Source organism: Myotis davidii, unplaced genomic scaffold, assembly GCF_000327345.1.
Source record: "Myotis davidii unplaced genomic scaffold, ASM32734v1 scaffold110, whole genome shotgun sequence".
NCBI classification, from domain to species: Eukaryota; Metazoa; Chordata; class Mammalia; order Chiroptera; family Vespertilionidae; genus Myotis; species Myotis davidii.
Genome location: NW_006283436.1, coordinates 2495626 through 2509796, shown reverse-complemented (window position 1 = coordinate 2509796; position 14171 = coordinate 2495626). Strand labels below are relative to the sequence as shown.

At 43.9% G+C, this 14171-nt stretch overlaps 1 protein-coding gene across 2 annotated transcripts in view; it reads right to left on the bottom strand.

Annotated features, from left to right (window-relative positions):
- LYPD6B (LY6/PLAUR domain containing 6B) overlaps positions 1–13785 on the bottom strand; it is a 52164-nt gene extending 38379 nt beyond the window's left edge. The window contains exon 1 of one of the 2 annotated variants that reach the window (XM_006753598.2): positions 13713–13785. The gene's annotated coding sequence lies outside the window, so the exon portion shown is untranslated. The remainder of the gene's footprint in view (positions 1–13712) is intronic. The other variant, XM_015563792.1, reaches the window with a different exon arrangement.
- Between the last annotated feature and the right edge of the window lie 386 nt (positions 13786–14171).

Sequence of the window (14171 nt, the reverse complement as noted above, 5' to 3'; positions counted from 1 at the left end):
GGCGCTTGGTGCAGGGACGGCGTATTGAAGTGCCCGGCCAGTGTGAGACTGGTTCGCAGAGTATTAACCGTCCATCCCAACAGCCTGCAGATCCCATGGCAAAGCTTCCTGCTGGTGGTTCTCCAAAAGTCCTCCCTCTAATTCTAAGCCAAAAAGCAATGCATGTGCTGTTTCTTTGCCCTTGGTCATCTACGTGCATTTTCTATATAAAAAGCAACACTACTGGCTCCCAACAAGGTGAAGGGGAATAAGAGACAGGAGGAAATGGCCAGATGGAAGAACAGCTAAGGTACCCAATTACAACAAAGACCTCTTTCCTGTCAGGCTAAAAACAGAATCCCAGCCAGCTGGGCCAGTTACTCTCTTAGCCAACTGGCTACATATTTGATGGAAAGAGAGGTCCAACGGTGGAAAAAGAAAAGCTTTTCCCACCAAATGGGGAGCGGTAGGGAATGCATTCAAAAGCTGCCACTGTGGTGTTCCAGGTTTATCCTCTCCGCGTGGCACAAATGGAACTGACTCAGCTCACAGGCTTGGGGCCCATCTTTCTAATGACCGATGCTGCCAGTTCCACCTGCAATCTAAAACTCCGGCTGTACATTTGGTCCCACACCTCCCCACATGCAATAACTGAAACACCATTTTTCATGCTCTAGAAAATGCAAACACAGCTGAATTGAAGCTCTTCAAATCTTCCCAAACAATTCTGAAAGCAGGTGAGACATGTCAAAGTAGGGATGGTTGAATGTCTTAGGGCAGTGGTCGTCAAACTCATCAGTCAACAGAGCCAAATATCAATAGCCACACTCAAGGGGCCAAAGAGCTGCATATGGTTCGCAAGCCACACTTTGCCGACCACGGTCTTAGGGTATGGGGATGGAAAGCATGCATAAGGGGAGAGTAAATGTCTGTCAGTACAAAGAACCGAAGATCCAATCCGTGAAGTGGGGGTCAGGGTGTGGGGCGGCCGAGGGACCCGAGCCTGTTTTTTTGTTTGTTTGTTCTCTCTCTCTATATATATATATATATATTTGATTTTTTATTTATTGAAATCAATATATAATTGATTTCAGAGAGGAAGGGAGAGGGAGAGATAGAAACATCAATGATGAGAGAGAATCATTGATCAGCCACCTCCTACAAGCCCCATATTGGGAATTGAGCCAGCAACCCAGGCAATGTGCCCTGACCAGAATCAAACCATGACCTCCTGGTTCATAGGTCGATGCTTAACCACTGAACCACACTGGCTGGGCGGAAGGTCTTTTTTTTAGGAGAGTTGTTATTGGTTTAAAGCAGAGGTGTTACCCCAATTTTAGAGTCTGATAGATATGCGTTCTATACAGCTACATGCAACATCTTTCAGGATCATAACACCACTGCCTTCTGCAGAATCGGGAGGGTGGCTGCCATGCGAGGATGTGTCACCACTTAGCCTAACTGCGCCACTAAAACAAAAACAAAAAAACAGACATAGTTTGGAAATAAGTCAAATGGTTAAAAAATAAAGCCAGTAGAGTTGACCCTTAAACAACATGGGTTTGAATGGCACAGGACCATTTACATGCAGCTTTTTTCAATAAATGCCATAAATGTATTTTCTCCTCTTTATGATTTCCTTAATATCATTTTCTTTTCTCTAGTTTACTTTAAGAATACAGAATATAACATACAAAACATGTGTCAATCAACTGTTTATGCTATTGGTAAGGCTTCAAGTCAACAACTGGAACCATATATCCATGATGATGAGAGGTCTAAAAACTCTGCTGTAATTACAATATTTGAGAGAGCTACCCCTATCTGCCCAGAGATATGAAAACACTGGTGAAGAAAGGGGAAAACTGAGAATTAAACTTCAACTGATAACTTTTCAGGTACTTGGAGAGGAGAACGTTACTTCAGAAGATGATTTCAAAGAAGCTGTAAGAGACCCATTTGGGGTCAAGGTTTGAAATGCCCAACAAGGGACTGGCTGCCTGAGGGCAGTGAGCACCCTGCCAATGGGGTTGCTCACAAGGAGGAGGATGAGCAATCCATGGGGATGTGTCAAATGGATTTCTGCACTTGGAGAGCAGGATTCTGGAAGGAAAGGACCCTGAGGCGCTTTCGATGCTATGGTCTTCATTGGAGCTGATGGTGGAGGGACGGGACGGGCAGGAGATGGACATCTCAGATCACTCAGTTGCACCACTGACCTTGACACAATCACATGCTGCATCAACTCAGGCTTGAAATCATCCATCTGAAAGGAGTTTGCTCTTACAAACCCACCCACGTGGTTGAGTAGCTTTTGTGGCTTATGATGACTAGCCTGAGTGAGTGTCCTGCTGTTGACACCTTAATATAAGTAGATAGAAATGAGGCAGAAATATGCAAAAATGGCAAAGAATAGGGGGGAATGAGCCCGTGAGCTGTGAAGCAGGGAGCTTGGGAGGAAGGCGTATAATTCAGAATGGAGAGGGGTAATCACAGGGCTGTGGGTTCTCACACAGACCATTGGCTTTTATTGCAGATCCTGGGAGAGAAACTACTGAGTAAATGTCAGTGTGGAGTACAGCACAACCACTTCTTCTTCACCCCCAATGGTGCCAACGTTCTCCTAGCTCCAAAGTATTGGGGGGAAAAAAAACACTTTCCTTATTCAAAACCTTTCCCTCTGACCTGTGTGTTACTGCAGACATGTGCCATTTCTTGAGTTCCCCTTTCCCCATCCCTCTGGCCCTTGCCTCCCACCCCCAGCACAACAAAAATAGGCAGGGGATATAGGACAAAAAAAAAAAATCAAACTAAAAAAGGCCTTCCTATAAGGAATGAGAAAAACAGAATTCCTATCCTTGAGTTATAAACACTGAAAGGTAAGGGGAATTTTATAGACCCAGAAGTGATAAAAAGAAGAGAAAAATATCAAGCCCACCCAAAAGGTGATAAAATATTTTATTTGACTTTTGGAAAAGAAAATAAATCATTAAAATGACTGTCAGAATGCCTCAAGGATAAGGGCAGTGAGTAGGTCTTGGCTATAAATGCTGTAGAGAGTAATAAAAGAGTTGGTTTTGTTTCCTTTGCATTTGTCTGGGCTGAGCCTTCCTATTTCAACACAGGAGTCATGGGCAATAGTAAAGTCAGTCCACCACAGGGCATACATTATTGCCTTTCCATCCAGGCCCTGTCCAAGAATCCCAGGGTGGCTGTCTCACTCAGACCCAGGTTTTCATCTAACATGAACCTACAAGGCATGCCCTCCAACCTCCAGGACTTCCGAATGACAAATTGTTTTCTTTTCATGGTTTCTAGTTATTTCATATTTATCTGCTTATAAATGGGGTGTGTGTGTGTGTGTCTTTATTTTTGTTAGTCCTTGGAATTCAACATGAAGGAAGCAAGGTTCCTGCCCCAAGGAACTCAGTCTATGGTCTAAAGGACCCTGGATTAATTCTGATGGTGTTTAATGATGTATTTCAAGTGCCTGGAGATTGAGAAAGGTGACAGAGTGGCTGTTATAAAAGCAACTGTTGATTCTATTTAAACCCAGGAGGATTAGTTAAGAATTTGTGAAAGTAGTAGGATTTTTGACTAACCCGCAAACCTGCACCCAGCATTTTGCTTTGAATATTTTCCTTTTATTTTCTACATGTTGGGCTCTCCCATGAGCGTGTCTTGGCTCAACTAAATCTCAGAAGACAGCTCCCAGTCAAAACTTAAGTTTCTCTATATCTGTAATGAATCAAAATATTAAGAACTTGGAAATCAACTGAACTTTGGGATGAACTGGACCTAAATGTGTGGGCCAATTAATATTGATCTCTACAACTACTCATCCATTCAAATTTTATCTAGGGCCATTTAGTCTCATATTTGTCATCCCAATCATACAGAATAGGACCCAGGAAGAGGACTCAGATCAGTCGCATCACAGGGGACAGGTAGGATGTGTAAATGGAAGCAACTCCAGCTGCCTTTCTGCAGTACCTGTCTATGATGGCACATGTCTTCTTTTTAAAAATATATATGTTTTTTATTGATTTCAGAGAGAAGAGGGAGAGGGAGAGATAGAAACATCGACGATGAGAGAGAATCAGCTGCCTCCTGCACACCCTGTACTGGGGATTGAGCCTGCAACCTGGGCATGTGCCTTGACCAGGAATTAAACCATGACCTCCTGGTTCATGGGTCGATATTCAACCACTGAGCAAAACTGGCTGGGCCCAGCACATGTCTTCTTAAGTGTCCAGGCTCTCTCTGCACATCACAAGGAAAGGTCCTTAAAGGGGCTTTACTAAGACCCACACTATATACTCAGTGGTCAACCTGCAGCACTACTAGGAAGGTACAGACAAGCAATAACCCCAAATCACCTTTGATTTTCATAGCCCTATCTTTGTCCTTTAGGTCAAGACCAGACAGGCTGTAGGGCCTTGTTACTTATATACTCACTCTACATTGCTCATTAAGATGGCCACTTTTGACTATAGTATACCGAACAATACAATTTCCCAAACAGACACATGGCTGAAAGCTGGATCTATGAAATATCTTTCCACAATGAGCCATGGCGTCATGTCCAAGGCATGTTTTGTAATTCATGTTACTAAGCAGGAACCCTGGCCCTAGAGTCCATTGCCTGGAGATTTTTATTCAATTGAAACCAATGTGAGCCAACCTGGATGACTCAGGGGAAATGGAAATGATGGGGTGAGTAATCGTTCTCTTGAAGTCACTAGTTGGGTAAAAGCAGTTGTTCATTACCTGATGGGACAGGTTTCTCAGGCTGGCCAGGAACAAAACAAATTAATCAATGTCACTTTCCTCCCTGACACCTCAACATTCTATATTTGAAATCTCCATTTCAGCTCACAGGTCAAGGAAAACTACCCGCAGAACTATGTATTTAGCCTCCGAGGATAATAGGGATCAACAAAGTAGGGGAGAAATGGCTCAGAGGACATTTGTAACGTCAGTGGGAAGAAATCCTGGGGAACACCACCCGGGTCTCTGCTCTTGGTCACTGCCTCAGTTATGGAATCCTATAAAGAAATTCTAAAAAATTAATATGATGTCTTATTCTAACAGAGTGAGCACACATGTTAGCAAGAGAAAGGTAAAGACTCTATGGCAGTTCATTTTAAAGACTTGAAAATTGAAAACTTTTCCCTTCCAGCATCATAATCAATCTTAGGAGCAAATCATGAATGCATTAGGGATCCTCATCCTATATAATAAAAGGCTAATATGCAAATTGGCAAAAGGGGGGAACAACTGGTCACTATGATGCGTATAACCACTAGGGGGCAGATGCTCAATGCAGGAGCTGCCCCCTGGTGATCAGTGTGCTCCCACAAGGGAGCACTCCTCAGCTAGAAGCCCTGAGCCGGGCTCACAGCTGGCGAGCACAGTGGCAGTGGCCTAAGCCGTCAGTAAGACATCCCCCGAGGGTTCTCAGACTGCGAGAGGGCGCAGGCCGGGCTCAGGGATTCCCCCCTCCCACCTCCCACCTCCCGCATGAATTTTGTGCACTGGGCCTCTAGTTTGTAAATAATCAGAATCTCCACTATGTTCCATATTGCATTACTCTAATTTACCCTTTTGGGGGGGATACGTTAAAATACTGTTTCCTTGCACGTAGTAGCCAAATCAGTTCTGAAGAGCTAACACACAGTATAGTGAACATAAACAATACTGCATTATCACCATCAAACTTGCTGAGAAACTAGATCTTAATTATTCCCACTACAAAAGGAAACGATAATGATGTGATGTGATTAGATAGAGATGCAAATACTAAAATGGCAATCATATTACAATATGTACCAAATCAACATGTACACCTTAAATTTATACAATGTTATACACCAACTATAGTTCAATAAATTTAAAAATACTGTTTAATTACAAATATAGTGCTACTTAAAAATATAGAAAATAAACCGATTTAATAGGTTTATCCTACATTATTGCCTTATCTTGAAGTTCTGTTAGGTAACAGCTAAACAGGCTTATGCTATGTGCCATTTTGGCAACAATCTGACTGGATATATTGTGGAGGCTCTGCAGTAAACTCAGGTAAGAAGGCTTGCCCACACACCTGATCGAAGTATACCTGAGCTTTAAATACAAAAGAGAAGCAAGGCCCCCATGATCAGAGTCTATGCTGCAGATAACACTATCCAAACACATTGATTCACCATCCGTCTGGTGTCGTCCCACTGGGTGGTAAACACAGACCTAACATCCCAGGTTTAACCTCTTTTGCCCTCTTTATCCTAGCAGTACCCACATTTTGAGCAGTACCCACAGCTAATAAGTAGACAGGACTCAGTGTTCATAGGTCACACATGGAAAGTATTCGTGATGAGAACAGCAGAGTCATGTGTAGGCTTGTCATGTTTAGACGCAAAAGAAGTTTTCATCTCTATCCTAGAAAGACTTCCTGAAGATAAAATTTTGAGAACTGCCTGAGGTTGAATTTGAAATGCTGTGCTTTGGTTGGATTGCTGAAGGCAGCCTTTCAAGAAAGAGCTACTGAGTTGCTGAAGTTGCTGAAGTGCCTGCTCCTAAGGGCTGGGGGCTGGGGACTGCATGGGCAGATGTGTAAATACCCATTCTAACCATTTAAAATGCCTTCTTGGCTCAGCCTTCCTTGCCTAGAGCCAGCCTAGAGCAAAGTTATTTTTGTTAACTCCCTTTCTGTGTTTATTGTTAACCAATCACCTTTACTGCCAGGAAAAAAAAAAAAAGAAGGGGCTTACACAAACATTCAGGTATTGTCTTCCCAGAATATTGGTCATAAAATCAACAAGATAGGGGAACAATGAAACCCAGCAACCACAGGGTGAGTCCAAACTGCAGAGAATTCAAGGAAGTACCATGTCTGAACCGTCCTGTCTGGGGCTAAGGGGAGGAAATCTCCCCTTCAGGTGGCTTGAGGACTTCTGGGTGCTCCCAAGGGCCCCACAGTGAAGCACAGCTTTCTAAGGGCAGTCATCCTGCTCACTGTCCCTGAGGCACGGCTGCCTCTCACCTCTCCTCCCTCCTCCACACATGGATCACGCCCTCCTCCTGGGGATGGCCAGTTCCAAAATAGGTGATGTTAGCCAAAGCCAAAGGCAAACTAATGCCGATGACAGAGATTCCAAGGTGCAGATTTGGTAGTCTTAGTCCACCACACAAGAGGCAGTGAAAGCGGGATGGCCAGGCAGCCAGACCATCGCAGGAACAATTATGTTTATGTTTATGGCCAGGAAAGAACAGCCCTAAAGGCCTCGGAAACAAAGGGAGCTTCCTGCCTCTGTTCTGTCCTCTCATCCTGTCCTAAAAGGCAGGTTGAGCTATTCAGCAAAACACTGTGGGAGAATCACTGCTGCAGAGATCTGCCTCGAGTCTATGGCAGCAGATAAGCTGTCCCAGCTGGTTGGAACAAGAAGAAAAGGAAGCAAGCATCCAAAAAGGAAAAAGTACTTAATGTAGGGAGGACAGGATTATAACTCTCCGAGATGAGCTGAAGGAAAAGATGAAGGTAACAGAGTTTCTGAGAGAATGAGGAAAGCATCCCTAGGCTTTCTTGCTTGACAGTCAAGAAACCTGGCCTTCAGGGAGGTTCCCGGTGTGGGAAGGGGGGAGGTGATGGAAGGGGTGGGGCAGCCAGCCCTCTCTGGTGGGGTTGCGCATGCCCAGATTGCCTGGCTGCCAGTTCAGATTCTAGCTGGAGATCCTCAGAGTGAACATGCAGGTTCTTATGGACACATGAGTGTGGCCAAAACCTCCCAGCAGCAGGAACAGTCACTCAGTGAACATAGGAGAATGAGGATGTCAGAACAGGGAGGCTAGTTGGCTAGTTGTGCAGTTAAGAGACCACAGTGGGCCCTAGCTGGTTTGGCTCAGTGAATAGAGCATCAGCCTGCGGACTGAAGCCCAGGTTCGAATCCATCAAGGGCACATGCCTGGGCTGTGGGATCGTTCCCCAGTAGGGGGCATGCAGGAGGCAGTCGATCAATGATTCTCTCTCATCGTTGATGTTTCTCTCTCTCCCTTTTCCCTTCCTCTCTGAAATCAATAAAAATATGTTTTTAAAAAAATTCCTTTAAAAAAAAGAGACAACAATGGTATTTGATGGAGCAGAGATGCAGATGGCTACAATGACTGCCCATAAGAATTAGACTCCAACACATGCTTCACACGCCTCAAACTGAGGAAGGGGATGTAGGCCCTTCACTAGGACTTTGGTGCCAGGGGTTGCTTCATCCATGGTTGCCAGGCTGACCTTTAAATGTCAGTAAAATTTACCACTTTCCTTAGCTAAAGCACCTGGTACTACCTGAAGAATGGACTGAATTTAGTTCCACAGATGCTGTATAAAGGAGGCTGTTAACCTACTCTTAAACAAAAAGTTAAATAACCACATTTTCTTTGGAGCTGAGGCTTTCTGAAAGGCCAGGGAGGGGCATTATTATATATTCTCATTCTTCAAACACTTAACCCACACAAAGAGCAGAGTATGACAGTGATACCATGACAATGACCATCACCAGACATACCCACACATTTACATCCAGGAAAATTACCCTCTGTTGCATGGCATCACAAGTGTCTTTATTATCTCTAATCAGGGTCTCCTACAATGTGACCAGCACCATTTTTGGCCAAATGGGTGTACCCCAAAACTCTCAGTGTTCCTCTCCAAATAGCCAATCCCCCTGTCTCTCAAAAAAACTACATGGTCCAAGAGAGAACTCTGCTCAGAGTCAGGAAGAATTAGTTTCCATTAGCTTGAGAGGCATTTGGGGTTAATGTGCAGACTCTGGAAGCAGTCTGCTGAGGTGAAACCTCAGGTCTGCCACATAGTACCTTCATGACATTGGGGGAAGTTACCTAACCTCCCTGTGCCTCAGTTTTCTCACCCATAAAATGGGGATAAAAATAGTGCCTACTCATAAGATTTTTGTAATGACCAAATGCATTATGATATGTAAAGAACTTAAAACAGTGTTTGGCATATAGTAAGAACAATATTAACATTATTATTACTATCTTTATTATTATATTCTGGGATATGTTCCAGACAACCTCTGTTTTCCAGACTTCTCTCAGATATGATAACACCAAGAAAGTTTAAAGGCAAAATAAAAATCATTTTAAATGAAAGTAATTTGGGGTTTCTTTCATATCCAAGTTAAGAGCCTATGGTAAATTTTAAGTGGTCATGAATTCCTTGCAGCTATTCCATTAACAGGTGAAGCCTATTTTCAGCCCCCTCCCCTGTGGGCAGGACCTATGACATTCTTTGACCAATGGAACGGACCGTTTCTGCTCTTCTCTTCTTGCTGGACAGCTCTGCCAGGTGACGGAGCCTGAGCCAGCCTATTGGAGGGTGAAAGCACAAATGACAGAGATGAGTTGTCCCAGCTGAGGTCTCCTAGGTCACCAGGCACCAGCGGCATACAACAGGGGAGAATGGCTGAGCCCAGCCCTAACTGCTGACCCACAGAATCAAGAGCAAACAAAATGGTTGCTGTTTTAAGCCACTAAGTTTGGGAGGTTTATTATTATGCAACAAGAGATAACTGCTACAGAGCCCTAAACAAATGAGGCTTTCATATCAGTGGCATTTCAAATGCACTAGCACACCTATGAAACCAGGCTGTTTGTCTCTTTGCCAGCAGGTTCACCCACCTCCACATGGTGCTTCCAAGCTCCCATCTCACCCACCTCCACATGGTGCTTCCAAGTTCCCATCTCACCCACCTGGTAGCCACCCAGGGAGGCCCCCACTGTCAGCATATCAACTTGGGAAAAGCTAAGAGTAATTGATGATCAAATCTGGGAGATGCAGGCAAGCTCTCTGTGCCAAGGTAGGTGCCAAATTGGGTCTTTGCGGGGGCAGCAAGGGCAGAGAGGTATGGGAACACATGCTTCTGTTCCTTTTAAACTGTGATAACTTATAGGGCCAGACCTGGCAAGATTTGACCTCCTTGGAAGTAGCTTTACACCATAGGTCTTAAATATTGCACAATGGTCCAGCCAGTGTGGTTCAGTGGTTGAGCATCGATCTATGAACCAGAAGATCACAATTCGAATCCCAGTCAGGGCACATGCCTGGGTTGTGGGCTCGATCCCCAGTAGGGGACATGTAGGAGACAGCCAACCAATGATTCTCTCTCATTAATGTTTCTATATCTTTCTCCCTCGCCCTTCCTCTCTGAAATCAATAAAAATATATGGCTTTTTTTAAAAAACGTGTTTTGTTTTGTTTTTAAAAGAGGTCACCAGTCTGATTCCCAGTCAGGGCACATGCCCAGGTTGGGGGCACAATCCACAGTAGAGGACAGGGAGGAGGAAGTCAATTGATGATGTTTCTCTCTCATTGATGTCTCCCTCTCTCTCTGTCTCTCTCTCCTTTCTCTCTCTCTAAAAGCAATAAATATATATTTTAAAAATATATATTGCACAATGAAGTGGGCAGGTACCTTCAAGCATGAACAAACAAATTCAAAATCAGCATCACCAGGTGAGAATCAGGGGGAGCCAGTCAGAACCACAAATGTAATCCGCATGGCCCAGATATGTGGTTCCAAGAATGCAGGAAGCCCCAAATACCTTCATTTTGTTCTGCTGTTCACAGCAAAAAAAAAAAAAAGATACATTTTAAGCTTTGATTTTTTCCATGACCTAAGCAAAAAGAAAACCGTTCTACACATAGTACAGGGAAAAATACACCAAGTTCCATAGACCAGTGTTCTTTCATCTGTAACGTGCAGGAAGAATCGGTAATCATCTTGGTAGGAAAATCACTTGAAATATGTTATGAGAGATTTTGGAGGCTTAAAATTCCGTGTCTATTATAAACACAGTCACCACATCTACATGAAACAATCTTACTAATTTGATAGGTTGGGTCAGCCTTGGTGCTAAAGGTTCTTAAACCAAGACCAGTAGCCTCAGTCATGCATGTATTTGTTTGTTCATCTCATATATTTGGTGAGCACACACTTTGTACTGTCTATTCTGGAGGGAGGGGGTTTTGGGAGAAAGTTGGTGGGGTTGGGCAGAGAAGTGAGGATAGCAAGAATGATAGAAAAGTAGCTATGACACCTCACGTTTGAAGAGTTTACAGGTCTGGTCATCTTGAAAAACTAAACTCCCTGCTTGAAGTAACTTAGAGTAACCCAGCAGAGTTCAACCAAAATTGTTGCATCAATTGGAACTGATCAGGGTATAAGTCAAGAGAGTTCAGAAAACTCCTGATTTCATGGAATTATAGAGCTGACTGGACATAAGTGGTCCATGGATGAAGATGCAAAACGGAAGTAATTTACCCAAGGACGTGCAGCTAACTTCAGTATAGAGCCACGTCTAGGTCTCCTGGGCTCCAGGCCAGTAAGACTCCTGCCCAACCCCATAGAAATCCTGCTCAAGATACAGGGTGTTTACACTGTGAGGGGACATAGACACCCCACAACTCCAAGCCAACTGTCAGTAGACAGAAATTGGCCATCCCATTCCGTGAGCAGAAGCTCTGCACTTGTCACAGGGGAGCAACTCAAAGATACAACTTCTTGTGGCATCAACTTAAGGGCCCTCTAACCATAGACGGCAACCATTAAAGTAGGCTTATGAAAGCAAAGGCACAAGAAAAGACTTGTTAAATTTAAAATTCAAAACATAAACAGACAGTAACTATGTGAACGAACTATACACAAGGGGAAAGGCAGAGCAAAGCGCACAAACGTGTTCATGACTTAGAGTTGGCATCTTTTCAAATTGGGCGCTTTTTAGTCTTCATTATTTTCTCTGTATTCTCTATAAGCCAAATACCCTTCCAACTACTTATATATATATTTGTTAATGTTTCACTACATCCATGCAGAAGAGACAAAATGCTAATGGTAGGTGGACAGAGGGCAAAGGGCATGTGAGTAGGGTGGATTACCAGCCATAAATACGTGCACATGGGTCTAGGCTACAGCATGAGTGACCCCAAGCTGTGCTGTTCAGTCAGTTACTCCCCCATTTGCCGCTTTTTGCTGGGCTGTCTTACTTTGAGCAACTCACCTAATCTCTTTAAACTTCAGTTTCCTCGCCTGTACAAGGCAGATGTTTATAGGACCTTCCTCATAGGGTTGCAATGCAGATTAAGAAAGAATAATGCAAATAAAAATGCTTGGTCTAGTGCCTGGCAGAAAATGGGAGCCAGTAAATGTTAGCTGTCATGATGGTGGTGACAGAGATGATAAATATTAGAGTTATTATTTTTTATTACCATTGCTATCATTATTATTATGACTATCATTAGGATGATGCTGCTGTTCCTGACATGGTTAACACTATAACTAAGAAGCCATTAAGTTTCCTTGCTTTTGAAGATCACCTACTACTCTCCATATGCCTCATTGCTGGACCCTCACTTCTCTGATCTCCTTATACTTCGGGTTTATTAATAGCAGACTCGTAAGTTGAGAAGTAACAGCTCTCACACCTCCCAATATTCCCTGAGGGGTAACAATGATGATAACATACAGATTGCTACTTGTTTTCTTGGACCTAATTAGGGTAGTACAATATCATCCTTTTAAATAAAGCAAGGAGCAAAGAATCTTAGCAGACATCTACAGAATATGGCTTTGTACTTGAAACACATAATTAGCACTAATAAACACGGATGCTAATAATCCAATCTTTAGACAAGTAACAGGAAGGTAAACATGGCCCAGGCCCCATCAGCTCACAATCTCAGACACCTTCCTTTGGAAGCGGCCTCCTTCACCCTTCAGATGCAAGGTGGGAGGTCTGTTTGCAAGCACAGGGCCTCTGGGCTGGGCGCTGAGAGCCCAGCCAGGGAGATTACTCAGCAGGCCAGGCTCAGGTCCCTGCAGCCTCAAAAAGACATTCCTTGGTTTTAGCAGCCTGACCTCAGAAAAACAGATCCCAGATTCAGTTTTCTCACTAGGAAAAAGGAGATATGCCTAACAACTGAACCCGATCAGCCTGTAAATGAAGCACCACACCTAAACCAAAAGGACAAAACTAAGTAAAAAGCCATCATCAGCAAAACACAACTTTAAAGGTGCCCGCATCGATGCCATTGCCTCTTCTCTGTGAGAGTAACACGCTCATCCTAATTCCGATCAGGAGATAGTTTCTCATCCTTAACATTTAAATGCCCTCTAATCATGAATGCTCAATAATGAGTGCAGACACTTACTAGGTGAGGTTAGCAATGCATTTCACTTGACATAGACACTTTGAGCATCGCTTCCTACCTACTTACTCCCCAGCTAGTCTCACCCCCATACCTGAGACGATTACTCTAGAGCAGGGGTGGGCAAACTTTTTGATTTTTTTTTTTTTTTTTAGTTTTATTCATTTCAAACGGGCCGGATCTGGCCAGCGGGCCATAGTTTGCCCACGGCTGCTCTAGAAGGTTCTCTTCTAACTGACCAAATTAGAAAAGTCTGTGATCCACCGATCATCCCCTGAGCAAGACTCTCTCCTTGGGTTCACCAGAAATGGAAATAAAGCCAAGCAAGGCTTTGAAATGCCAGGACCGCAGGGAGCAGGGAAGGGTTAGAATGGGATAGAAAGCCTGGCACATTACCAAGGTGATGGACTAAAGACAGAGTCCCAAGACACCCAAGAGGGCATGTGGGTCCCTGACAACCTATTCCAAAGCTTCCAAATGAAACGCTGAGGCCGTCTGTAATCACTTCAATTCTTACCTTGAGAGAGAGCGAGGTGCCGGCCTCCAGCGGTGAAGAGGTCTGTGCCCAAAGGAAGTAGCCGCCAGTCTGCCAAGTATAAACAGATAAGGTAAGAGCCAGTGCTGGCGATGAGTTAGATTCCTGAACAGCTGGAATGCTTCCTCGCAAAAGGCAGGTGTCCAGATGTTTGAGGACTTTGCAGAGTTGAACAGCAGCAATGTAACCAATTGAACAATATCAAATGCATGAAATCCTCGGAATCAAGTCAGGAACTGCTGTTAAGAAAGAGAGTGAGCTAACGTTCTATTACCACGCACCTGGGCCCTAACTAATTGGGAATGGTAATAATTGGTGAAATCATATACCTCATCACGTCCCTCCACAAAAATGGCTGACTAGCAAGGATCTGGCAGAACTCTGTATAACACTGACCTATATCAGGATATGTTGGCAAGTCAACACATTCACACATTCAAC